Here is a 26,351-nt window from a genome sequence, read left to right on the forward strand (position 1 = left end):
AAAAAAAAAAAAAAAAAAAAAAAAAAAAAAGATACAAAATTAAGTGTGGAAATAACAGTAAAGATAATATAAGGGGGGGGGGGGGTGATATAAAAAAGAAGCTGGCACCCCCTTCTTCTGTCCAATGGTACTCTGTACACACATTCCCACAAAAAAATATAATAAAAAGTTAATTGTGGAAATGAAAGCAAAGATAATATAGGGGGGGTGATGCAGAAAAAGGAAGAAGCTGGCACCCCCATTTCTGTCCAGGGACCCCCAATGATAGTAGAAGGAGCACTCTGCACCCACATCTTCCAAATAAAATAAAAAAAATATAAAAAAGTTAAATGTGGAAATGAAAGCAAAGATAATAAAAGGGGGGGGGGGTGTGATGCAGAAGAAGAGGCACCCCCATTCCAGTCCAGGGACCCCCCCAATGTGTACATGTAGGGACAGAGCTGAGTGCACATGCAGCCTGTATACAGGACTCTGGCTGACAATACAGCTCTGGCAGGGATTGCACACACACTGTAGGGACTCCGCTCCCCACCACTTCTCTGGACATTCACCCCACCAGGTCAGTCCTTAAGTTTGAATATTTTTTTTTTTTTTGGGGGGTCCCCCTTGGGGGGGTTGTTGTTCTGTTTGTAGGGTGGTGGTGGTAGGGGGGGGAGGAGCGGGGGAGGGGGTGAAAAGTTGTCACTTACTCGGCTCGGGGGCTCTCTGCTGCAGCGTCCTCGGCACGGTCCGGTTCGGCTCGGGTTAGTCCGGAGCGGTTCGGCTCGGGGTCCCATGAAGCCGCTCGGGCTCAGCCCCGGAGCGGAGTCGGTGGCGGTGGCTGCTTGGACGGTGGTAGGGGGGGTAGAGGCGGCGGGTGCTGCAGGCTGGGGCAGCCCGGGCACATCGGGGAGGAGAAGCTCCGGACACCAGGAGCCGCACTCACATCTGATGGTCGCCAAGAAAAAAAGTCTTTGGATCTTTATTCTGCTAATTAGTTTCCTGCAAAAAATGGCTGATTAATTCAGTGCGCATGTGCTTCATTACACAGGCACGACGGGAAGGGCTAATTACCAGCGCCTGGATCAATGAGATTCAGAGGGGAGAGGAGAGGGGGGAGAGGGACAGGGGAGGAGAGGAGAGGGGCTGGGGGGGAGTAGTGAGGGACAACAGGGGCTGAAGGACAGAGGGGGGACACTTCACAAGGGGGGGTGTGTACAGGAATGACATATAGGGGGGGGGGGGCACAGGAATTTTGTACAAGAATGGGGGAGGGATTTTTATTTTATATTTTTTGGGGATGGGGGGAGGAAGTGTTGGGACAGTGTCAGTGACCTGGGCACAGGTGGGCAGGGAGGGGGGGGGGCACTGGTGATGCTGGGGAGTGCAGGAACAGACTGGGAGGAAAAGTTTGTCCTGGGATCACAGAAGGATTGTCCAGGACTTGTGAGACTCTGCTGGAGCCTGGGATGGGGGGGAGAGACCCCCAGGAATTGCAGCATGAGGTGCTGGAGGGGTCCTCAATGTGTCTCTGATTGTCCAGGACTTCTGATACTCTTCTTGCTTGTCCCTAGAATAAGGGGAGGAGGGAGGGGACCCTCAGAAATGAAATGCTGGGGTGGGGGGGGGGGGTCCTCTGTTTGTCCTGGGATAATAGAAGACTCGTCTCTCCTTCCCTGTGACTTAGGATCGTCTACTGGTGCCTGGAATGGGGGAGACCCCCAGAAATGGGTTGATGGGGGTCCTGGGATAATAGGAGAGTGGTCTCTGATTCCCTGGGACTTAGGATAGTCCTCTGGTACCCGGAATGGGAGGGGGGGGTATTATTCTGGTGCCTATTTCTGGAGAGAACCCCCAATAATGGGTTGATGGGGGTCCTGGGATAACTGAAGACTCGTCTCTGCTTCCCTGTGACTTAGGATAGTCTACTGGTGGCTGTTATGGGAGGGGGGGGTATTATTCTGGTGCCTATTTCTGGAAAGGACCCCCGGAGATGGGTTGATGGGGGTTCTGGGATAACAGAAGACTCGTCTCTGCTTCCATGTGACTTAGGATAGTCTTCTGGTGCCTGGAATTGGGGAGACTCAGGCAGCAGGGAGGGGAACCCCAGAAATGGGTTGATGGGGGTCCTGGGATAACAAAAGACTTGTCTCTGCTTCCTTTTGACTTCTGCTATTGCCTGTGCTTGTCTATAGAGGAGGCTTATAGAAAAGAGGGGGACCCCTAGAAATGGGATGCTGGGGGTCCTAAGACTTAACTTTGCTTCCCTGTGACTTTCTGGTGCCTGGGATAGGGGGGTTAGTACTCTGTTGCCTATTTATGGAGAGGGCCACCAGAGATGGGTTGATGGGGGTTCTGTGATAAGAGGACTCGTCTCTGCTTCCCTGTGACTTAGGATAGTATTCTGGTGCCTAGAATGGGAGGGGGGATAGTATTCTGGTGCCTATTTCTGCAGGGGACACCCAGAGATGGGTTGCTGGGGGTCCTGGGGCAAAACGAGACCTATCTCTGCTTCCCTGTGACTTAGGATAGTCTTCTGGTGTCTCATCAGACAGGAAGGAGAGGACCCGCAGAAATGGGGGTCCTGTGACAACAGACGACTCGTCCCTGCTTCCCTGGGACTTAGGATAGTATTCTGGTACCTGGAATGGGGGGGGGCAGTATTCTGGTGCCTATTTCTGGAGGGGACCCCCAGAAATGGATTGAAGGGGGTCCTGGGACCTGTTTCTGCTTTCCTATGACTTCTGATATTGCCTGTGCTTGTCTATAGAATAAAGGCTTATAGAAGAGAGGGGACCCCATAGACATGGGATGCTGGGGTTCCTAAAAAAATATCTCTGCTTTCCTACCACTTCTGCTATTCTTCTGGTGCCTGTGCTTGTTTAAAGAACAGGGGAGGCTTATAGAAAAGAGGGGAGCCCTAGACATGCTGGGGGTCTTCAGTTTGTTCTGAGATAACAGAAGACTTATCTCGGCTTTCCTATGACTTCTGCTGTTCTTCTGGAAGGTGTGCTTGTCTATAGAATGCAGGAGTATTTTTAGAGGAGACCCCTAGTATTGGGATCCTGGGGGCCCTAAGACTTATCTCAGCGCTCCTATGACTTCTGCTCGTCTATAGAATACAGGAGTCCTTTAGAACAGAGGGGACCTCTAGAAGTGAGACCCTGGGGGTCCTAAGACTTATCTTTGCTTTCTTATGACTTCTGCTATTCTTCTGGGACGTTTGTTAGTTAACAGAAGACTTGTCTTCTCTCAGACTTCTGCTGTTCTTCTGTAGCTTGTGCTTATCTCTAGAATGGGGAAGATTCGTCAGAGACTGGGGAAGGAACCCCTAGAAATGGGGGGATGGGGGTCCTCATATTGTTCAGGGATAACAGAAGTTTTGTCTCTGCTTTCCTAGGATGTCTGCCACTCTTCCAGAGCCTGTGCTTGTCTGTAGAATAGGAGAGTCTTAAAGAAAAGAGGGGAGCCCTAAAAATGGCAAGCTGGGGGTCCTCAGTTTGTCCTGGAATAACAGAAGATTTGTCTATCATTTCCTCTGACTTTTGATTGTCTATAGAATAGGGGGGACTGATTAGAGATAGGGAGAGGACCCCTTAGTAGGGAGATGATGGGGGGGTCCTGGGATAACAGAAGTCTTGTCTCTGCTTCTAACTCTTCTGGCACCTCCGGCTTGTCTCTAGAATAGGGGAGGCAGAGATGGGACCCCTAGAAATGGGATGCAGGGGAGGGGGTCCCAATGCAAAGTAGAAGTACACGTGTGCCCCATGATGTCCATTGTGCTGCTGATGGAAGAACGTGGACAGGATGGTGACACATGACAGTAGGGGGAGGGGGGGCTGCTAGGGGAAAAAAAAAGTTGTGATCAACTTGTGCCATCATCACAGGAGGTCCTGGGAGATCAGAGGGGGTCAGGGAGGGGTGGAGGGTGTTGTCTGACCCCCGGCACCCTGGGACACAAATAAGCAGCAGTTGCCCCCCTCCCAAGACAGCAGGACCCACCCTCAGCCACCTGCACAGCGCACAGTCCTGGGCTGGGGGGCTTCCACCGTGTACCAGTCTGACCCTGGCACATGTGACCTATAGGAAGGGCAGGAGGATCCGGACACTTGTCTTCAGGAGTACAAGAGGTGGGGGCTGCACTGCACAGGTAAGAGCCATCCGCCCCCCTTGTGCATAGTATTTCCTAACAGGCATCACGACACTTTCTGATGACCTGCAGATCACTGCACACACACCATGACATCTGTGTGCCATCACCCCATTTACCCTGTACACTGCATGCCATCTATGTACCACTACCCCATGTGCACACAATGCCATCTATGTGCCACCCCATGTACCCTGTGCACAGCATGCCATCTATGTGCTACCCTATGTACCCTGTACACTGCATGCCATCTATGTACCATCCCATGTACACATCATGCCACATATGTGCCACCATATGTACCCTGTACACTGCATGCATATTATGTACCACCCCATGTGCACACAATGCCATCTATGTGCCACCCCATCTACCCTGTACACTGCACACTATGCGCCAACCCATGTTCACACAATGCCATCTATGTGTCACACCATGACATCTATGTGCCACCCCATGTGCCCTGTGCACAGCCTTCCATCTATGTACCACCCCATATGCCCTGTACACAGCCTTCCATTAATGTGTCACCCTATGTACCCTGTACACACCATGTCATCTTTGGGCCATTCTTTGTACACAGTTTGCTGTCTAGGTGCCACCCCATGTGCACACCGTGTCATCCATGTGCCACTCCAACTACCCTGTACACACCATGCCATCCATGTGCTACCCCATGTACCCTGTACACACCATGCCATCCATGTGCTACCCCATGTACCCTGTACACACCATGCCATCCATGTGCCACCCCATGTACCCTGTACACACCATGCCATCCATGTGCCATCCCATGCACCTTTCATATACACTCAGCACTCCAGCAGGTCACCTCTGAAGTCCCCTCTGTCCCCTCCACACAGTCCCTGCTCCTCGTCCTGCAACTTTCTCTCCATCATCATCTCACTGAATGTATCAAACATGGAGTGTGTTTCCTTTCTCTTCTCTTTCATCTGATTTCAGGAATAGAAATGTGCGGAATATGCGATGATACCGCTTGTAAAGGATGCCAAATGCTTTGTGAATACTGAGAACAGAAATTAGATGGATATGAGATATATATATATATATATATATATATATATATATATATATATATATATATATATATATACAAATGTATGTACATAGGGGTTTATACTTATATATATATATATCTATATATATATCTATATCTATCTAGATAGATAGATATAGATATATATCTATCTATATATATATGTATATAGATAGATATATATCTATATAGAGATATATATCTATATAGAGATATATATCTCTATATAGATATATATATATATATATATATATATATATATATAGATATATGTAATACTATATACTACTCCTGTGTGTACATATATATACATGTTTATACATAAACATATATACATTAGTTATATATAATATATATATATATATATATATAATATTAGTCTCGAATCTATATCATATATATATATATATATATATATATATATATATATATATATATATATACACACACGTACATGCTGTATACATGGTTACATATCACACACAGACATTTATATAATAATGTATTTTTATATATGTGTATATAAAATATATGTGTGTGTGTGTGTGTGTGTATATATATATATATATATATATATATACACACACACATATATATTTTATCTGTACACAAACGTATATATATATATATATATATGAATATATTTGTGTGTGTGTATGTGGGGTGTATTCTGCGTGTGCATAAATATTTTTCTTATTAGATTTAATGTGTATCCATCTCTCTGGATGTGTGCATGTATATAAATCACACCTAATGTATACAGAACATCCGTGTATGTCACTCATTTTACTATCTATAAATATATCTATTTATATAGCTATATCTATATCTATATCTATAAAAACTGACATTTAGACAATGTAATAAAACGTATACATGTAAAGTGTTAGGTTGTATATTTGTGGTGGACATGTTGCAGTGTATGTCAATCATTTTACTATGTGTATATGTATATATATGTATGTGTGTGTGTGTATATGTATATATATATATATATATATATATGTATATAGATATATATTCATTCAGCAATATGTATATATATATAATCTGTAATTGCCATTTAGGTAATTGTTATATCAATAATAAATGTATCGGTGTGAAGTTGGGTTGTATATGTTGCAGTGTATGATGTATATAGTTGTATGGTGAGGGTACCAGGCTGTGCCAGGCTGTGGTTGGCACGATGTCTGTGTATTGGGGTGTATGTGATGTGGATGGAGCAGTGTGACCCCCCCTCCCCCCAGGAGGACAGGTCGGGGATCCCCTGATATTGGGGTGTCAGGACAGATGTGTGCCCCCCCAGTCCTGTCCCCTGGCTCGGGACCCCAGTGAGGACCGGTCCAGGTGACAGGCGGTCGGGCCGGGCAGATCTCCGGTGTATTAGTTAGATCAGCACCCTGGACCTCACAAATGGCCGATCTCGGTGCAGCCCGGTCCGGCGGGAGAGAACACAGCGAGATTCGTTCCGGCACGGGGATGCGCGCACAGCCAGGCGTATATTCGTTGTGCGATGTTCGTACATAAGGGAAGGAGCGCCGACCGGTGCGGATGGAGGGGTGCAGGTCTGGGGTTGCGGTGTGCAGACTTCACTGGAAGGGGAGACCAGAGACCTGACTGTACACCGACCGACCCCCAATGTATGGGGAAATCCCCACCGATCCCCGACCTACTTCTCTGTCTACAATTCACATCACAAGAAGAAAAAAGAAAGAAAAAATATATTGTATAGTGTGTGTGTAATTATGATAATATATATATATATATATATAGATAGATAGATAGATAGATAGATAGATAGATAGATAGATAGATAGATAGATAGATAGATAGATAGATAGATAGAGTTATATATATTATATATCAATAGAAACAAAATGGATATAATTATAGTGGATTGAGGTTTAAATCAACATTCTCATTTATACAGAGATAGACATAAAACATCAAATCATATCCATATATACAGACATTTCATGTACATGTATGTGTATATGTATCTATATTTATATAATATAGATACATATACATAAGATTTGCATGTATAATATATATACATAAAAACAATAGAAGAAAGAAATACATTTTGGCATATTCCTTATTTATAAATCTAATTCTACAAATATACATTGTATTGTGTTTTATACATACAACACTGCATGGGAAATCTACAGAAGTATTTGTCGGTGTGTGTGTGTATATATATATTTAGTGTTTGTATACATCTCTGTATGAAATGTAGTGTATACTTGGTGCGTATATATAATTTAGTGTATAGATATATATGGTGTGTGTGTGTATATGTGATGTAGTGTATATTTGGTGTATATATGTAATGTAGTGTATAGCTCTATGGTGCGTGTGTCGGGGATCCTGGTCGGATGTGTAGCCAGGTGTCGCTGTGTGTATGGAGGAGGAAGGAGATCGGGCGGCTGGCAGGAAGGTGGTGCCCGGGGGGTACAGGCTGTAGAGGGGGGTCAGGACAGGGCAAGCTTCATTAAACAGCAGCTGTTGTCACTTTAGGGTCCCTTAAGAGATCATCTGCACACCCAGAGCATACACACAGTGCACATCCAGGGCCACCACCACCCCTGCCAGGCACTGGACTGCACACACTGGGTATACTGGGATATACTGGGGTCTCCTGTGACCCTACAATGTACAGTGTTGCTGTGTCTGTACAAGCTCCTGCAAGTCATGTGTGGGAGAGGAAACTACAAGTGTATGATGTGTATACTGTGTGATGTCTGAGTGTACCAGTCTGTTTGTATCTCTGTGTCCTTAATGATTGCATATAATCAATGCAGAGTTCCTCTTAATTATTGTATGTGTGTGTAATGTATATATACATATACATGTAGAGAGAGAGAGAGGAGAGATCACTTAGTGCATGTGTATATATCTGATTTACTTCATTACTTTTTAATTCATTTCATTTCTTTTCCCTTTCTTTTTTTATAATATAGATCACTTACTTATTGTATGTGTGTACATGTGACCACAGTGTATGTTTGTTTTTATAAGTATCTATCTATCTATCTATCTATCTATCTATCTATCTATCTATCTATCTATCTATCTATCTATCTATCTATCTATCTATCTATCCATCTATCCCCTCTCTCTCTCCTATATGTGAGTGTGTGTGTGTATATATATATATATATATATATATATATATATATATATATATATATATATATATTATATACACACACACAATATATGTATCCATAATGTGTGTATTGTTTTAATTTTATATATATATATATATATATATATATATATATATATATATATATACACAAATATGGACCTCTTATCATATGTATGTATATGTGACCACAATGTGTGTGTGTGTGTGTGTGTGTATATATATATATATATATATATATATATATATATATATATATATATATATATATAATATGTGTGTGTATGTAGTTTTTTGTTTTATATAGATTGCTTAATTACTGAATGTGTGTGTATTTGACGACGGTATGTATTTATATGTATATATGAGTATGGATGGATACATCTCTTAAATATTGTTTGTGTGTATATTAGACTACAGTGTGTGTTTATATATGTAGACAGATAGACATTTTATACCCATGTGCATATATATATATGTGTGTGTGTGTGTGTGTATATATATATATATATATATATATATATATATATATATATGAGAGAGAAAGAGAGACTCATTTTTTGTGTGTGTATCTATGTATTGTAATGTATGTACACTATATAATAATGCATATACTGTATAGTAAATATGTATGCATATATGGTTGTGTGTGCTTATATAGCCATTACACTATACACCCTGGCCGCCTAGAACTTCCACAACTCTATGTATCATTGGGGGAATTTTTACCTAGCTGCACACATATTTCCCCATATCATGTCTTCCACATGAAGTCATACATCCTGTGTACAGATGCTTCCCATTACTTTCTGTACAAGGCAAGAAGTTGGTATTTGTGGAATATTTGGGAATGTTGAGGTGTGTTCATGTGAGAATCCCATTCTGATTACATGCAGTTATTAAAAACAGCCATTTTTTTATGTTAGCTAGGTCTCTTGTTCCATGGATATGTATTGTAATATTGTAACCTGAGTCTGTCAATATACAAGTGATATAAGTAGGTGTGTCAGGGTTGGGGTTGAGGAATGTATAGATCTAGGTGCAGATATATACCTGTATATACTATATAATTAGAAATCCTGTCTATTGGTATGGGGAATAAAATCAAGCCCAGATGCAGCTGTTCAGGGACAGAAGTCATGTTGTGTTCATTTTAATCATTTTAATGTGGGAAACCTCATATAGCAAAAAAAATAGAACAATACAGCCTAGCAATGTATTCATCCATACGCCTTGTTCAGAATTCTTTTTCTGCAGCAATGGTAATAGTATGGTTTATACAGACTATGAATATGGAGCATTGAAAATGATTTAAACAGAATGCCTTCTGATCGCTATATTGTGTGCTTCTAGATACCTGTGCAAAGCCATACAAATCTACATATTTAGCTACAAATAGATCTAAAGATTTAATGTTATAAAGAATACAATAAGAACATGCTTGTATCTTTTTTACACCTGCAAGCCGCAGTATTTTGTGACATCAGCCTGTCCCCCCTGCCAATTGGTGGTGCGTCTACTATGTGCTTTTTCTATGTACATGTAACGTCTAAGCCCCAGGCTGCGACAGAGCCTCAGCGTGACCCCTGGACGTTACGTTAAACCCCGCTCTGTTACATATATATATTCCCAGATATCAATATTGGAGTGTAATCTTTCACCCCAGCCTGCAGATCTTGCAATCTTAAAATACTTGCAGAGGGCCAAACATTCTTGCAAGGGGCCTACAACACTAGAGTGCAGTGTCTGGATTATTATGTAAAAAAAAAAAAAAAAATATATATATATATATATATATATATATATATATATATATATATAATCAATATTGGAGTGTAATCCTTCACCCCAGCCTGCGAATCAGGCAATATTAAAATACTTACAGGTGACCGAACATTCTTGCAAGGGGCCTACAACACTAGATTGCAGTGTCTGGATTAATATGCAAATATATATATATATATATATATATATATATATATATATATATAATCTATAATCTATATCAATCAATCTTGGAGTATAATCCTTCACCCCAGCCTGCAGATCTAAGGCCCCATGCACAGTATTACATTTTCTGCAGATTTTTGTCTTCTGATTTACCAAAACCATGTAGTGCGAGGGCCGGCCTGATTGCATACAAATTGAAACTCTTACGGTTTGACCTCATATTATATGGTTTTGGTAAATCTGAAGACAAAAATCTGCAGAAAATCTAATAGTGTGTATGGAGCCTTAAAGTACTTGCAGATGACCAAAAATTCTTGCAAGTGGCCTACAAGACTAGATTTCAGTGTCTGGATTATTATGCAAAAAAAAATATATATATATGTATATATATATAAATATATAATTTTATTTTGCATAATAATCCATACACTGAAATCCAGTCTTTGAGGCCCCTTTTTTGGTCATCTGCAAGTATTTTAAGATTGCCAGATCTGCAGGCTGGGGTAAAGGATTACTCTCCAATATTAATATAATGGGCCTCCAGCTGTCATAGGTACTACAAGTCCTAGCAGGCCAGGGGTGGTATATTTATGATGTGTATGTGGATACATGTAGCTGTGTCACTCAGATTAGTGTCAATCCCCCCCCCCCACCTTTAAATAATGTCTGGTCAGCTCTTTAATATTCTTCGAGGAAGTGGTTGAAATATTGGTCTATAGAAGGCTATCCGGTATCCATGCTTGCTCCTGAATGTCATTCACATAAAGAGCATATCATTATTTTGTAATAAGAAGAATATTAGAACCTAATATATGTCTTTTTTATTTTTTGTACATCTGTGCGGTTTTGTATGTTTTTTTTTCTTGTCCTCTCTCCGTCAGCTGGCCATTCTATAGGCAGTAGTAGGCGGTGTGCCTCTCAGGGGTCAGCGGTGAGATGTAGGGTAATGCTATGTATAGTAGAGTCACTGTCTCTCTACTGGAAGTGGCTGTGCTACAGGCAACCCAGTTTATACAGCACAGCTCATATAATGCTGAACGCCTTTAAACTCCATGACAAGGAGAAGATTTTCCACAGAGAATGATGCTTCTTGTGTGTTTTTTTTTTTTTTTTTTTTTTTATTCGCCGCAGTCCCTTAAAGGTGCGGTTTTTGCTGTATGTTGGCTGGTGCCCCCCTCGTACATGTTGTCCTACACTCTCTCTAAGCTCCAGAATATTTTTCAGGGGTGGCTTTTTAATACAGCAACGTCCCCTCCGTCTCATGCCCAGGTGTGCCGGCGTCCCATCTTCTTCTTCTTTTGTTTTGCTTACTGGAAATTAAAAAAAACGGTTTTGCAGAATCTGTTATTTTTCCATTTCGCTCCTATTTTGCCGAATGCAAGCAAAGGATTAAATTGTGTAATTCTTTTGCTGCCAAATACTTGGAAAATATCTCTGTATCTCCTCATTGGCGTTTAGCTGTTTTTTTTTTTTTTTTAATATCTCTGCCCCATCTATCTACTTCTCTCTGCCTTTCAAAACATCTTGCGGTCTATCTATCCATCTGTCTCCTATCTGTCTATCTCTCGCTCTATCATTCCAGCTATTTAATGTCGCTTTTTTTTCTATTTTTTTATCTCTTGCGTCGTCCTATATCATTGGTATTGGCACTACAAAATAATAGAATGTTTACATTTTCCAATCATTAGACCGGTCAGGTTTGCGTTTTTTTTTCTTGGTCTCTGGTGGCAGAATTCTGCTTTTTAAAAATCAAGATGTACCATTGGTTGCCATATCAAGTGTGTTTTGTGTTCGGTTGTAGTGATCAGTCATATCGTGTTTTGTTTAGGCCTGGGTATGCCCAATAGGCTTTGTTTTGTATAACTATGTCTTTTGAAATCCAATAAAAAATAATTTACAAAAAAAAAAAAAAATTAAGATGTACCTACAGCGGAAAGAAACTGGTTAATTTTGTGGTCCCATTGTAAAAATATTACACATCTTTCCCGAAGGTTGCCCAAAATTTTTTCACAAGGTCTGGGACATTTGGATTGAATCTCCCTCTACTACTAGAAATGATACTGTGCTTGACTAAAATGGTTAGTGTGTGAATTCTATGTTCCTCTGAAAGGGAGGGGCTATGCGGGGGTTGACCTGACATGGTTCCCCTTTACCTTTTTAGCATCTCCCTGGAAATATATATTGTTCATACTGCACTTTATTATTTATTGTGTTGCATTCTTAAAGTGGTTGTAAAGTCTTAAGTTTTTTCATTCTATGCATTAAGGAACATATGTCAAACACAAGGCCCGCAGGCTTTTCATGTTGCCCTAGCACCCAGTTTTGCAGCCAGAACATGGCAGGGGAGTTGGGGTTGCACACCGTTCATAGCGCACCCATAAACCCTACACTCTGCACAGCAGACCCCAAACTCTGTATTCTGTACGTAGTGTACTCCTGAACCCTGCACTCTGTATGTAGCGCAGCCCTAAACCATGCACTCTGTACATAGTGCACCCCTCAATTCTGCACTCTGTGCATAGGGCACCTCTGGAGCGTCACTTTGTATGTAGCACACCCCTGAACTTTGCACTTTGTACATAGCGCACCCCTGGAACTGCACTCTGTACCTAGCGTACCCCTGGACCCTACACTCTATACATACCTTACCCCTGGAACTGCACTCTGTATGTAGTGCACCCCTGAATCCTGCACTCTGTACATACCCTACCCCTGGAACTGCACTCTGTATGTAGCACACCCCTGAACCCTGCACTCTGCGCATAGGGCACCCCTGGAGCTGCACTCTGTATGTAGCGCACCCCTGAACCCTGCACTCTGTGCACAGGGCACCCCTGGAACTGCACTCTGTATGTAGCACACCCCTGAACCCTGCACTCTGTGCACTGGGCACCCCTGGAACTGCACTCTGTATGTAGCGCACCCCTGAATCCTGCAATCTGTACATACCGTACCCATGGAACTGCACTCTGTATGTAGCACACCCCTGAACCCTGCACTCTGTGCATAGGGCACCCCTGGAACTGCACTCTGTACATAGTGCACCCCTGCACTCTGTACATCCTACACCCCAGCTACAACTGGCCCTTTGAGGGCAACCATACTGTTGATGTGGTCCGCAATTAAGTTGAGTTTGACACCCCTGCATTAAGATGAAAAACCTTCTGTGCTGCACCCCTCCCCCCCTTTTTCTTACCTGAGCCCGATCCAATCCAGCAATGTGCACAAACACAGCGGCTCCAGCCGCTGTTTCACTCCTCATTGGACAGATTGATAGCAGCAGGAGCCATTGGCTCCCGCTGCTGTCAATCAAAGCTGTGACACGGGAGCAGGGGGCAGGGCCGAGTCCCACTGTCTGTAACAATAGACGCAGCAGCGGGACTCGGGAGCGCGCCCGCATGGATGCCCCCATGGAAAGCGGCTTTCCGTGGGGGCACCTGATGAAGAGGCGGGGACCCGAGAAGAATAGGATGGGAGGCTGCTCTGTGAAAAACCATTACACAGAGCAGGTAAGTATAACATGTTTGTTATTTTTATTTTAAAACAACCAAGGGTTTAATTTTCTTGTTTCTATTTTTGAAATTTAATACGTGCTTTAACACCATGATAGTGCCTACCTTCCACCTCCTGATTACTTACCTTGGTCATGCGGATGCTGTTACCCTCGTTGATCGAGGGGTACCAGAGTTGTGACTTTTTTTTTTTTTGTTTTTTTGTTTTTTTTTTATGCTGCTTGTTTTTTTTCAAGCCGGGGAATGCCCAAAGGCTCTGTTTTGTAGAGTATTTTTCAAAAAAATAAAATAAAAACAAACAACTTTGAAAAAAAAAAAAAAAGATGTACCTACAGAAAAACGTGGGCAAGTTGTACCCAATAAACGGATCCTAAATCGTGACATGGATCGGATTGTAGGTGATGTACTCAACACTCTGGTGAATGCTTTATAAATATATACTATAATATAATATAGTATGCAAATAAAAACAAACAGGGGATTAAATCTGTTAAAATAGACAAAATGATAAAATACAGAATTTATATTGGAAAATGCAAATCAAATCTATCTAAAACCAGAGGAATCGGTGACACAAATCTGCCTATTTTTTAGTTTATTTACGTTGCTGTAATTCTGGCTAGAATTAGTTATACCTTCAGCAATGGGGGCCGCGCCATTTCCTATAAGGTCTCCTTGCATGTAAATATACAAATTGTGTCATAAAACCCCCCCAAAAATGCTTTTCAGATGTGTAAAAAACCACTCACAGACGAGCAGTCCTATAAATCTCAGCCAAGGAAATAACCTGCCCTATCCAAACACCTGCAGCTTATAAAAACACACCAAACCTCCTCCAAAAAAAAAATAAAAACTAAAAATGAATAACGTATACATATCATAAAACAGCGGTTTTCTTCATAAAACGCAGTGCAAACTTTAGTTTTCCTTAATTTCCAATTTCTTTTAAAATGGGTTTTCCTGATTTTGCTTTTAAAGGAATCACAAAAAAATCTACAGCAAAAAACCCACTTCAGTAGGAATTTTAATAGCACAATTACATGCTTTATTCCCAGACCCTCCCGGAGCCTTGGAGTCAGGGAGAGAAATGACTATTTGATGCTGGATGATATTCCAGAATGTTCCATGAACTAGACAGGCCGGCCTTATGCATTATTCACAATCCACAAAACAAACGTGTTGATTTTTGTGTATTGGGATGTAGGTGTGTTTGTTGTATCGCTGGTCAGAGCGGATATATTTATAAGGGGGGAGCGGGAATTGGCGGGGTGAAATTGGAGAATTAGGTGCTGGGGTGGGAAGGTATTGGTGCACCTGCCGGATTGGGCGTTCACATTAAGCAATTTGCAATCGCGGGCAGAATCATCACAATTCCAAATTGGGAATGGGCGTGTTCAAGAGGCAGGCTGTGATTGGGAGGAGCTGTGTGCCAGAGGCAGGCTGTGATTGGGAGGAACTGTGTGCCAGAGGCAGGCTGTGATTGGAAGGGGGTGTGTCAGGGGCAGGCTGTGCTTGGGAGGGGGTGTGCCAGAGGCAGGCTGTGATTGGGAGGGGGTGTGTCAGGGGCAGGCTGTGATTGGGAGGGGGTGTGTGCCAAAGGCAGGCTGTGATTGGGAGGGGGTGTGTGCCAGGGGCAGGCTGTGATTGGGAGTGGTGTGCCAGAGGCAGGCTGTGATTGGGAGGGGGTGTGTGCCAGGGGCAGGCTGTGATTTGGAGGGGGTGTGCCAGAGGCAGGCTGTGCTTGGCAAGAGGGGGTGTGCCAGAGGCAGGCTGTGATTTGGAGGGGGTGTGCCAGAGGCAGGCTGTGATTTGGAGGGGGTGTGTCAGGGGCAGGCTGTGCTTGGGAGGGGGTGTATCAGGGGCAGGCTGTGCTTGGGAGGGGGTGTGCCAGAGGCAGACTGTGATTGGGAGGGGGTGTGTGCCAGAGGCAGGCTGTGATTTGGAGGGGGTGTGCCAGAGGCAGGCTGTGATTTGGAGGGGGTGTGTCAGGGGCAGGCTGTGCTTGGGAGGGGGTGTGCCAGAGGCAGGCTGTGCTTGGGAGGGGGTGTGTCAGGGGCAGGCTGTGATTGGGAGGGGGTGTGCCAGAAGCAGGCTGTGATTTGGAGGGTGTGTGCCAGGGGCAGGCTGTGATTGGGAGGGGGTGTGCCAGAGGCAGGCTGTGAGTTGGAGGGGGTGTGCCAGAGGCAGGCTGTGATTGGGAGCAGCTGTGTGCCAGAGGCAGGCTGTGATTGGTCAGGGGGTGTGCTGGTCGAACAAACTACCCAATCCAGGCATGCTGTGTGTCTGCACAGTGTCCTGTACCTCTGAAGCGCAGCCAAAGGATGAAAACTGACCACGCTAACACAAATCAGCTTCTGTACTTTGTGTGGTCAGTTTAGATCAACAGTTAAGATCAAGGAAGAAAGGTGACTGGCAGGATCAGCTGGGTACTTCAAATGGAAGTAGTACATGAAAATGATAAAGACTACAATGTATAAAATACAAATCTGTGAACACACACATAGAAAAAAATATATATTTAGGGTAACATACACTTTAAGTGCGAAAAAAAATAACGGTCAGGGCTCTCATTGTGGACCTCCTCTGAAAATACTAGTTGCTTGGAGTTCAGACTCCACTGGCTAGAAGATAACAGTGTTTTCATGAGGGGGGGGGGGGGCAGGATGGAGGAGGAGCGGGAACACAGCCTGCACCTCCTCCTTGCTTTCTCCTCGCCTCTTTTGAGCCATTGGCTCCCGCTGCTGTCAATCACAGCCAGTGAGCCAATGAGGAGAGAGAAGGGGCGGGACCGAGACACGGCTCTGTGTGTGAATGGACACGCAGAGCAGCGACTCAGGAGCGTGCCCGCTTGGGTGCCCCCCTAGCCAGATGCTTGCCCTGGCGGCACTCTACAGGAGGGAGGGGCTAGGAGCGCTGGTAGGAGGAATCGGGGCTGCTCTGTGCAAAGCCACTGCACAGAACAGGTAAGTATAACATGTTTGTTATTAAAAAAAAAAAAAAATTGCCTTTAATATCACTTTAAGCTTCGACAAAAAAAAAACAAAAAAAAAACTGGAAGCTGATTGGTTTCTATGCACAGCTGCACCAGATTCCACACTCTTTACTGTTACACTGTATATCCAATCAGGAAGGCCCTTGTGCTGAGGGTGGTCGGCAAATCCAAAGATTGTACAATTAGATTGCTTTACAACTTGTACATACACCTTTACTAGCGGTCAGAATAATTGATTAATTTAGAATTTATTAATCATTTTAATAGTTTAAAAAAGAACTGTGGTTGCTATGGGTTACTGCCCTTTGTGTTTTGCGGCAAGTGAAGGAAGGTAGACCGAGTTATCTGAACCCAGCTGATCACTATGCCAATCACCCTCCGAGTCACGTACGCCCGTCTCTGCGACGGCAGCCAACCACATCCTTGTAGCAGGCGTGTTCCTGAGGTAGATGAAGCTACTTTCCCTAGATGACAAGATTAACAGTTCCAGGGCCAAAGGAAATCTTTTCTTGGATGGCGATCAAGCGCCAGGAATTTCAGGTTTGGCCTGATGTTCCTGGTAGATGCAACTTTGCACCATACCCAGGGAGTGCCCATTCACAAATCCGAGAGGCCCCGAAGGCGCGACAAAATAACATACCACAAGGTGCGGAAAAGCCACGCGGGGAGGAAGAACGACGGCATTTCTCTGAAAGCAGAGAGGAGAAGAAAGCAGCCAACGGAGGGAGAGATCATCATCTGTATGCAGACGTGTGCCACTCATCCCATCCCCCACACCACAGCGGTACCCCCCATACCCACCTAGGACAGTCATCAGCTTTAAGGGCCCATTTAGACCTTGGCGTGCCTGAGGCGTCGCGTCAGAACGTGCAACAAGGTCTAACGCGCCAAAAAATGTCTAGGGTCTTGTTCACACTGACTCATGATACTGACACTGAACAAACGCACTTATAGTGTTAATGCGCGTTGTTTGGCATGTTAACCGCTTGCCGACCAGCCGCCATTATACTGCGGCAGATTGGCAGGGCTGGGCGAATCTCTGTAGGTGTACGTCGGCCGCTTTAAGGGTGACAGGTGGCGCGGGCGGTGCGGCAGTCGATGTGCGTGGCCGCGATGTCCACCGGCCACGATGTACACCGGTCAATGTAAACAGACAGATCCCCGTTCTGACAGGGGAGTAGAGAGAGATCTGCTGTTCCTAGAGATCAGGAACAGCGATCTCTCTCCTCCTCCTCCAGTCAGTCCCCTCCCCCCCACAGTTAGAAACACCTCCCCAGGGAACACATTTAACCCCTTGATCGCCCACCTAGTGTTAACCCCTTCCCTGCCAGTGACATTTATACAGTAATCAGTGGCTATTTTTAGCTCTGATCAATGTATAAAAGTCACTGGTCCCAAAAAAGTGTCCGAACTGTCCACTGCAATGTTGCATTACTAGTAAAAAATAAATAAATAATAAAAATTCCATAAATCTATCCCCTATTTTGTAAACTTTTGCGCAAACCAATCAATGTACACTTATTGCGATTTTTTTTTTTTAACAAAAATATGTAGAAGAATACATATTGGCCTAAACTGGTGAAGAAATTTGTTTCTTTTTAATTTTGTGATATTTATTATATCAAAAAGTAAGAAAAAAAAATGTATTTATTTTTTTTCAAAATTTTCGCTTTTTTTTGTTTATAGCATCTTCTTTTTGGATATTTATTATAGCAAAAAGTAAAATATATATATAGTTTTTTTTTTAAATGGTCGTTTTTTTTTTTGTTTATAGTGCAAAAAATAAAAACCGCAGAGGTGATCAAATACCACCAAAAGAAAGCTCTATTTGTGGGAAAAAAAGGACATCAATTTTGCTTGGGTACAACGTCGCACGACTGTGCAATTATCGATTAAAGCGACGCAGTGCCGTATCACAAAAAATGTCCTGGTCACTGAGGGGGCAAATCCTTCAGGGCCTTAAGTGGTTAAAAATGCACCCCAATTGCCTTATGTGCGTTTGACGCACGTGAACCGATTCAGCCCTGGGAAGGTTTTATCCCCTTCATGACCAAGCAATTATTTGCTATTTAGCAATGCGCTACATTAATTGGCAATTGCGCGGTCATGCAACACTGTACCCAAATGAAATTGATATAATTCATGCAGATAGAGCTTCTAAGTCAATCCGTGACTCCGCCCCCTACCCACCTCTGAGCCTTGGTTCCGCCCCCTACCCACCTCTGAGCACCGACTCTTGGTTTCACCCACTACCCAACTCCCAGTACGGAGAATATAGAGCCAAGTATCATTTTATAGTGCTAAGTAATTTGTATGGAATATGGTAATTATAACAAGAAAAGCAATTAAATAAATCCCCTGCAGCCAGTAACAATAGACCCCCCCAGCAACAATAGACCCCCCAGCAACAATAGACCCCCCCAGCAACAATAGACCCCCCCCAGCAACAATAGACCCCCCCCCAGCAACAATAGACCCCCCAGCAACAATAGACCCCCTCAAGCAGCATTAGACCCTGCCAGCAACAATAGACCCCCCCAGCAACAATAGACCCCCAGAAACAATAGGCACCCCCAGCAACAATAGACCCCCAGCAGCAACAACAGATCTCCCAGCAGCCAGCAACTGTAGACCCCTCCCTAAACAATTGACCCCCCCCCCCCAGGAACAAAAGATCCCTCACCAGCAACAATAGATTGCCCCGCAAAAATCGATCCCCTCCAACAACAATAGATACCCCAGCAGCCAGCATCAGTAGACCCTCCAGCACCCCTTGCCATTGCATACATTTAGTGCGGGAGGTGACGGAATTGCGTCCCCCCACCACCACCACCACATTTACGCTGACTAGCCTGTCCACAGACCATTATATTTTTATTAACAAAAATTTTGAACAAAGTATTTTATATTTTGTATAATGTGACATTTAATAAAATGTAAATAAGAGAGACCAGGCTCCTGTATGATTTTTCAATAAAAGCTTCTGATTTTCCACTGCTAGTTCCTCTACAATGGCAGCTTGGATTCGTAAAACATAAAAGCGATTCCTACGTTCTTTTCAGTCCGATTTCCTGCATTGTATCAGAACCTGCGAGGTGACCGGAGGAGGAGCTAGGATTGTGTCCTGTACTACAGCTGCCACACTAGAGCAGAGGACATGCCTCCAACCATTGCTGATTGGCTAATAAAGGAGAAGCAGCATTCTAATGGGCTCATTCTTCTGCTTGCCCCACTATCTCTGCCTGTCAATGCTGGCCTCCCTTTTTCCCGGCCCTGCAGTGAATTCTCCGGGTCTGTGAGCCGCTACAAGTGGGACTGAACAGCCCGCAAATCGATTCTGACACTCCGGCCCCTTCCGGAAAATCCCAAATTCTCCAGATGGCCATTCCGGGCCTGTTTTTAGTTTTTCCAGAATGTAAAATCAATAGACAGAGATGGTCAGAGCTGATTTCCAGGGACGGTTCAGGATTCTTGTCCCTAGAAATGTCCCTTGGTTTCCATACTGACTGTCTGTAGAAGAAAATTCTTCTATTACCGGGCGGTGGGAGCGGTGGGAGCGGTTGCACCATCTGTTGGCACTCTCTCTCTCTCTCGGGGGGGGGGGGGTTTAATTTAATATCTATTGACCGGCAGCATTGAAAGTGCAAAAACTCATCCGGGAAAAGTGTGTTCCTCGCGGGAGGGGATTGCGCTTGGAGAAAAGGAATGCGCCCGCCTGGAGACAGGAGATTGCTGGAGATTCTATACAGAGCCGAACTCCCGACAGATAGAAAACATGAATGAAATCTGTGAATTCATTAATAAATATTTAATAAATCATTAAATCTGACCTCTGACCTCACCTTCAGCCTCGCTCCTCTCCTGGACTCAGATGGCTTCCTCTGCACACTATGAGGGGCATTTACTAACACTGGAGCACACAGAATCTAGTGCAGGGAAAATAGAAATATTTATAGTATATATAGTATATCCACTTGAAGACTTTTGTTTACAAGTTAATCAGTATCAGTATATATATATATATATTTTTTTTTTAGCAGAGACCCTAGGGAATAATATGGCGATCACTGCAATTTTTTATGTCACACGGTATTTGTGCAGCGGTTTTTCAAACACATTGTTTTTTGGAAATAATACACTTTAATGAATTAAAAAAAAACCCCACAACATATATACCGTATATACTGGAGTATAAGCCGACCCGAATATAAGCCGAGGCACCTAATTTTACCACAAAAAAACTGGGAAAACTTATTGACTCGAGTATAAGACGAGGGTGAGAAACGCGCAGCTACTGTAAGTGGAAAAGAGGGCCAACAATGCCCATTTGCAGCCTCACTGTGCCCATTTGCAGCCATAGGTCCCCCGAACTTCAAACTCGGTAGTTAAGGGTTCCTAGATGCCCCCCTAGCTGCAGCCAAAAGCTGGGGTTCCTAGCACCAAGTGGCCCCGATATACAGAGCCCCCAAATCGGTTCGGAAAATGTCAAGCACTTTTCTGCAGCAGAGAATGAGATTTTCCGAACCGAATTTGGGGCCCCGTGTCTCTGGACCACTTGGTGCTAGGAACCCCAGCTTTAAAAATGTTAAAGTACTCGTTCTACTGGGTTTGCACACCAAATTTGGAGTTCCTAGCACCAAGTGGCCCCGAGATACGGGGCCCCAAATTCGGTTCGGAAAATGTAATTCTTTGCTGCCGAAAAGTGCTGGACTCGAGTATAAGCCGAGGGGGACATTTTCAGCACAAAAAACTGTGCTGAAAAACTCGGCTTATACTCGAGTATATACGGTACCCCAATTTTTGTATATAATGTGAAAGATGATGTTACGCCAAGTAAATAGATACCTAACATGTCATGTTTTAAAATTGAGGACGCTCGTGGAATGCATACCTCCCAACATTTTGAGATGGGAATGAGGGACACCTACCAGCAAATGTATGTAGGCATGGGACACGCCCCCTTCCAAACCCCCTTAAAGGAGAATTAACCCCCCAAAAAAGGTTAATTAAATCCACAAAGGCTTTTTTTTACCACTACTATTCCTTTATATTGGCTTTTAAAATGTACAATTGCAGCAATCTAGAAATTGGATGAAAGGTTTAGCGCTGGAAAACACTTTTTGAAAGGTAAAAAGTGCATTTTATATACAACTATATAGATCAGACCAAAATGAGGAATAATGAGGGACATTGCTCCAAATCAGGGACAGTCCCTCAAAATCAGGGACAGCTGGGAGGTATGGGAATGGCGACAAACTACAATACTTAAAGTGGACCTTCAGTCATTTTTTCATCTTTCATTCTATTAAATCTTCTGCCCTTGTTGTTTTAACTTTGGATAGTAAAACATTTTTGTTTTCTGCCAGTAAATCCCTTATACAGCCCACTTCCTGTTTCATGCCTGGTCATTAGCCTAGGCTTATGACATTGTGCACAGCTCTCTCTCACTCTCGTCAGACTTTGCCAGGAAGGGAGGGGGGAGTCATAAGAGGGTCAATGAGAGCTGCAGAGCTGGAGGTGTGATCAAAAAAAAAAATGTGATCTTTTGCTTTAAAATAAAAACAAATAGTTTACTCCCGCCCTAGCCTGGAAGTGACGTCATGAGGTTGCTCCGGTCCTCCAAGGCCATAGAGGCAATCAGAGATGATCTGGTCTCTGGTAGCCTCTTTGACCAGCCAGCCGCACACTCGAATCGTTTCCTTGGGCACGCTGGTGAAAATGGTAAGCCTGAGAAACACAATTGAGCGGTGAGAGCGATCCGGTGACTAATGAGGCCACTCAGACCGCTTTCATGAGCAAGCCAGCTGAAAAAAAAAATACTGGTGCTATGGCTGATCACTTGCAAACCGCAACGTGTACAGTATATATATATGTATTGCTGTTGGCAAGTGGATATAGCATAGAAACCAATCAGCTTCCAGGTTTTATTGTCAAAGCTTAATTGGACAAGCTGAAGTTAGAAGCTGATTGGTTGCCATGCACAGCGGCACCAGATTCTGAGTGCTCCAGTTTTAGGAAATCTCCCCCTGTATGTTTCTTGTTCCCAAAATAGGGCCTAGAAATAATTGTACGCATTTTGCTTTTTTTTTTTTTTTTTTTTAATCCTGTCTAAAACACACTGACACTCATTTTAAAAAATGCTTTAAGAGAAAAAAAACTACCTAAAATATTCTGACCCTGACCTTTTGACTTTGACCTTTGATCATGACATTGACCCTGACTCTCAAATCCAACCTTCATCTAGATATTTATTCTTTTTTTTTTTTGAATTGATGTAAACAGTCTCCACTGCTTTAGTAAATCCACCCGATGGCTGCAGATGGGCTCCGATGTCCCCCTGGTGTCTCAGGTGTTTCCTCTCCGCTCGGAGCGATGCCCCTTCTGGGCAGACCTGTGCCGGCTCCAGGAATTCCTCCATCTCTTCACCTGCCAAGCAGAACGCTGACATGACACCCTGTGATCCCCCCCCCCCCCCGCCACACTCTACACACAGGATCTGCTTCCCTTCCCTGTGTCTGCAACTCGGCTGCCATTCATTTCTTACAGCCGACAGAACTTGGAACAAAGCGGGAGAGCCGGACCAGGACATCTTACAGCTGAATTCCAGGCCGATATAAAAGCCACACATGGATGCAGATTGAAAACATCATTAACCCCTTCAATACCGGGCACTTTCACCCCCAGACCAATTTTCAGCTTGTCATACTTTGAATGACAATTGTGCGGTCATACAACACTGTACACAAACTAAACTTTTATCATGTTGTTCACACAGATAGAGCTTTCTTTTGGTGGTATTTAATCACCTCTGGGGGGGTTTATTTTTTGCTAAACAAATGAGAAAAGACAGAAAATTCTGAAAAAAAAGCTTTTCTTCATTTCTGTTATAAAATTTTGTAAATAAGTAATTTTTCTCCTTTACTGATGTGCGCTGATGAGGTGACACTGATGGTCACTGGTAGGGCCACTGATGGGCACTAATGAGCTGCACTGATGAGTAATGATTGGCCCTGATGGTCACTGATAGACTGCCCTGATGGGCACGGATAGGCTGCACTGATGGTCACTGATAGGCTGCACTGATGGGCACTGATATGCGGCACTGATGGTCACTGATAGGCGGCACTGATGGTCATTGATAGGCTGCACTGATGGTCATTGATAGGCTGCACTGATGGTCATTGATAGGCTGCACTGATGGTCATTGATAGGCTGCACTGATGGGCACTGATGAAGAGGCACTGATGAGGCTGCACCGATAGGTGGCACTGACGGGGATCACTGATTGGTACAGATCCGCAGCACTTGTGGGTACAGATTTTGGGCACTGTTAGAGCTGCACTGATGATCAGGACACTTATGATCAATGCCCCGATTATCAGTGTAGGTGTCCCCTGTGTGGATTTGCTGGTTATGGGCTCTCCTCTTCTCACGTGGTGTCAGCGAGAGGAGAGGACTGCCGATAACTGGCAAATCCTGTTTACACTGTGATTAGCTGTGTGTGATTGGACGCAGCACTCACAGTTCCATGCTGATGTGCGCCGCAGGAAGCACACAGAAAGCGTGATCAGAAGAGGACATCCATAGACGCCCTCCTGGCAATGTGAGCCGTGCCGGAGCCATCTTTCGGCTATAGCGTTGTCAGGAAGTGGTTAAGGTCCGGTTCACACTGGCTGCACATTTTTCCTTCACCTTAAACAAGGACATGTGCGTTCCGGTCCTTTCTTGGTACATTCCAGTGCATTTTTTGATGTGTTTTAACGCGTGTCAGTGCAAAAAAAAATGAAGCATGTTCTATGTTTTTTCTGGAACGCGCTGGTGTGAACTATGCCATTGGAAACCATGTAACCAACTATCCATGCGTTTTTGATGCACACAAAAAAAACGCACTGGACTGCATGCAGTGTGAGCCGGCCCTCAATGTGTGTTTTGGATGCAGAGTAGGTACCGAAATGTATTATCCTCTTGCAATCCTTATACAGCAGGGCTGGACTGTTTGAGGAAGAAGCAGCACAAGGAGCCAGCCATTTTATCTGCTAACAAGTAGCATGCTGATAGGAGGAGAAAGCAGAGTGACAAAGAGTTGAGCTCCTTACTGTGCTGCTTCCCCTTTCACTGTCCAGGCACAGGCTATGGGGGGAGGGGGGGTCCACAATGATCTGGCCCCACAGGAAGTGCGTTGAATGAAGCTGGTCATCAGACTGAGGACATCTAGTGGCAAATAAAAGTACTGTGGGGGGAAATCTCCAGATTGAAGCAGAGTTTTTGTTATTTTATCATTTAATGGGCTATTTTTTTAATTTTATTTTGTTATTTTTGGCCGGAGTTCTGTTTTAATAGATTTAGAATTGTTTTTTTTTTTTTATTACTTTCACTGGAAAGTTGTTTGATTTGTTGCTAATCTATTTTTTGTTAATTTATTTTTGTCTGGCATTGGGCTATCAGTGGGGGAAGGGTCATGTCTTCTCTTATTGCGATCTGTGCTCCCGCTGGGGGGGGGAGGGGGGATTTCCCTTCACTTTCTATCTGGCGGGTATCAGACAGAACAGGAAATTGTACTTTGAGATTTAAATAACGCATTAAACATTTGCATGAAAGTGTTACTGAACCCACAACAGTAAAATCATTCTGTATATGCAGTAAAGCATGCTTGTTATACTCACTGTGGAACCTAAGGGGTTAACCCTCTGCATTGTGTAAAAAGGCTGTTTGATCCTGTCTTCTCTGATCCTCCCCTTCTTCCACTGTCCCCAATCCATCTCCTGATAGTACAGAACCTTGTGGGAGGGGCATTTCTTGGGAGAGTGCATGTGATCAGCACAGGGCCAATCAGCACTGTCCAGACAGAGGGTCAGGGGTCATGCAGCCTCATAGGACAGTGAGGGGAAAATGAAAACTCCTCCTACATGCTTTAACCAGACACTGATAGAAGTCACAAGACTGCTATATACTGCTGATGAGAAAAGGTATTTAGCAGTTTATATTTACTAAAATAATTGCATTTCCATGTTCTGTGTACTGTGGGAGATCAGATATAGTGAATGCAGGCTCCTGGGTTTAGTAACACTTTAAATGGGAGTCAGATGAGGACGAGATAGGAATGAAGAAGGACTCATTTGAAAACTTTTTAATATATTTATAATATTGTTTTTTTCCTACACAAAGTTTTACCTTTTTCTGCCTGTTTGTTTGTTTTTTTTTTTTTTTTTAGGACCGGCTCAAACTGGTTGCGATTCCAGATGTGGCTTGAGTCCCACAGAATCGCATGACAATGGAAATCGCATTGCTTTCTGTGGTGTCCATTCATATAAATGGGGCTCAGCACTGAGCGATTTTTGGAAAAGTCTCTTGTACTAGTTTTGTGCAAATCTACCATCTAGTGCAATGTTTGCCCCGTAGAATATGCAAACCACATCCAAGTCCCACCACATAACTGCACTGAAAGTAAGATCCCGGCAGTGTGCACCTCGCCTTAACCTCTTCATGACCCAAGGATTATTAAGTCAGTCCCCCCCCCCCTAGCGTCAGTTAGTGTCAGATTTGCCGCCGCATTTTCA

At 43.8% G+C, this 26,351-nt stretch overlaps 1 protein-coding gene and 1 long non-coding RNA gene across 4 annotated transcripts in view; one reads left to right on the forward strand and one right to left on the reverse strand.

The window, feature by feature from the left end:
• The window catches only part of ZFHX3 (zinc finger homeobox 3), a 157,373-nt gene extending 156,342 nt beyond the window's left edge, over positions 1-1,031 (reverse strand). For 2 of the 3 annotated variants that reach the window (XM_073605868.1, XM_073605869.1), the window contains exon 1: positions 690-1,031. The gene's annotated coding sequence lies outside the window, so the exon portion shown is untranslated. The remainder of the gene's footprint in view (positions 1-689) is intronic. The other variant, XM_073605867.1, reaches the window with a different exon arrangement.
• A 582-nt stretch (positions 1,032-1,613) lies between these two features.
• Positions 1,614-26,351, forward strand: part of LOC141112803 (uncharacterized) — a 42,267-nt gene continuing 17,529 nt past the window's right edge. The window contains exon 1 of the long non-coding RNA XR_012236645.1: positions 1,614-4,129. This is a non-coding gene — a long non-coding RNA (uncharacterized lncRNA). The remainder of the gene's footprint in view (positions 4,130-26,351) is intronic.

This window comes from Aquarana catesbeiana, linkage group LG11, assembly GCF_042186555.1.
Source record: "Aquarana catesbeiana isolate 2022-GZ linkage group LG11, ASM4218655v1, whole genome shotgun sequence".
NCBI classification, from domain to species: Eukaryota; Metazoa; Chordata; class Amphibia; order Anura; family Ranidae; genus Aquarana; species Aquarana catesbeiana.